The following is a 2573-nucleotide window of genomic DNA, read 5'->3' on the forward strand; positions in this document are numbered from 1 at the left end:
ATCAAGTGGCTTTTCCTGGGACCTGCCCAGCTTTGAGAATCTTCTCGTCCACCCTGTGGCACCAGCCTCCAGGGAAGAGGGGGTGGGGCATAGCGGGAGACCCAGCCAAGAGCTGAGGGTAAGGGCAGGTAGGCGTGAAGCTGTGGACGGTTTCGGAGTGTTTTGGTTTTTCTTTTTTTTTTTTTTCAAACCGGGCAATATTTGTGTTCAAGCTGTGAAGAAAAATATATATCAATGTTTTCCAATAAAATACAGTGACTACCTGACTGCTCCTCCCCTCTTGGTTTCTGGGCCTGCTCCCTGCACAGGCCTGAAGCCCTGCCCAAAAACAGTCTGTCTGCTGTGGGATCTGACTCCCTGACCAAGAATCAAACCTGGGCCCCTCACATGGAGTGTGGAGTCTTAGCCACAAGGGAAGTCCCAGCCTGTCAGCTTTGAGTGCTCGGCACCTACACGGGTGTGCAAGACCAACCCCGCCTTAGTAGGGCCACCTGTCAGTCACACACAGGACCGCACGGTGAGGCCCCAGAAGGCCTGAGGCAGGTCCATCATGTCACAGGAGCGTCCTCGTTTAGGGGCAGACCAGTGGCAAGCTGAAAGGGAGGTCACCTGCTGTGCAGGAGGAGGAAGAGGAAGGCCAGGTCAGACAGGGTGCCCAGGCCAGGTCGGGGATTCTTGATGGCCCTCTGGCTAAGAGGTGACCACTGCCCATTGGCAGGTTAAGTGCTGAGTTGAACTGAATTGAACACAGTGGGGAGAATAGAGGTGTGTTCCTGAGCTCACAGCTTCAGTTAGTCCTGAGAGACAAAGGACTAAAGTTCAGAACAACTATTGTAAACCCTAGAAAGCTCCTCAACTTCCCCAAGGAAGGCAGAGCTATGGAAAAGAAGGCATGGGACTTCCCTGGCTGTCTAGTGGTTGAGGCCTTGTCTTCCAGTTCAGGGAGAGCTAAGATCCCACATGTGACTTCCCTGGTGGCTCTGATGGTAAAACGTCTGTCTACAATGCGGGAGACCCGGGTTCGATCCCTGGGTTGGGAAGATCCGCTGGCGAAGGAAATGGCAATCCACTCCAGTACTATTGCCTGGAAAATTCCATGGACAGAGGAGCCTGGTAGGCTACAGTCCATGGGGTCGCAAAGAGTCGGACACGACTGAGTGGCTTCACTTAAGATCCCACATAGTGCCAAAAAAACAAAACAAAAACAAGCTCCTGTTGAAGTTCAACAGAAAACAAAATTCTGTAAAGCAATTATCCTTCAATAAATAAAGTAATATTGTAACAAAGTCAAAGACTTTTAAAAATTGTCTATATCAAAAAAAATCTTAGGTGGGGAGGCCCAGTCCCCAGCTACAAAACCCATCTGATTTCCCTCTCGGGCAGGAGTGAACGGTCAGTAGACACAGTCTAACATCTGAGCGGCTGTCTCTGACCACGAGGACCAGGCAGGAGGTGAGCAGAAACAGCTCAGTGGAGTAAAAAGCCACTTATTCACCTTCGCCTGGCCTTGGGGGGATGGAGAAGCCTGGTGAGGCCCAAACTCAGGGGCTTTCCTGTGGCTTCAGAGTAAATGGTCATTTTAAAAAGGGTTGGTGGGGCAGGGGGGGAGGGCGGGGTGTGGTTTCCCTGGTAGTCCAGTGGTTAAGAGTTTGCCAGTGTTGGATCCTGATGGGGAAGATCCCACATGCCCCCAGAGCAACTAAGCTCACGCACCACAACTACTGAGCCTGTGCTCCACAAGAAAAGTCACTGCCTTGAGACCCCAAGCACCGCACCTAGAGAGCAGCCTCCAGTCTCAGCAATGAGAGGAAGCCCACGGTAGCAACAAAGGCCCCGCAAAGCCAAACATACTCAATCTCTTTTAAACAATGACTTCAGGTAGGCCAGAGGGCTGCCCCTGGTGGCTCAAATGGTAAAGAATCTGTTTTCAACGCAGGAGACTCAGGTTCGATCCCTGGGTCAGGAAGATCCCCTGGAAAAAGAAATGGCAGCCCACTCCAGTATTCTTGACTGGAGAATTCCATGGACAGAGGAGCTGGGTGGGCTACCGTCCATGGGGAGGCAAAGGGTCAGACACGACTGAGCAACTAACAGGCCAGAGATAAGGGGAAGGCTAGGCTGAGGCTAGGGTCAAAACAGTGGAATCTGGGATGAGAGCTGCCTTCTTAGCAGCCAGGAATACCTGTGGAAAACTCTGGTCTTATAGTTCAGAAGAAGACAGGTCTTGATGACATAGAATTGGGCTCCAGCACAATGCGACCACTCAGTTAAGTGTCTATACTCACTAAGCCTCAGGTCTTCTAATGCTGCCTGCTTCATAACCTTGGAGCAGTGACTTCACTTCTCTGAGCCTCTGTTTACCCATCTGCAAAATGGGAAACTCATCTCTCAAAGGAGGAACATAAAAACATCCATCTCAGAGGCGAGTGCCACTTTCTAGACATCATCTCATTTATGTCTCACTCAGGCCAGGTTGAGTCCTAATAAAAAATTTTTCCCGTTTTTTCTTTCCCATTTATGACATGTACCCTCCCCAGTGAGCATATGAGCACAAGTTATCAAGAGCTGACAGG

This window comes from Bison bison, unplaced genomic scaffold (genome assembly GCF_000754665.1).
Source record: "Bison bison bison isolate TAMUID 2011002044 unplaced genomic scaffold, Bison_UMD1.0 scf7180017864313, whole genome shotgun sequence".
NCBI classification, from domain to species: domain Eukaryota; kingdom Metazoa; phylum Chordata; class Mammalia; order Artiodactyla; family Bovidae; genus Bison; species Bison bison.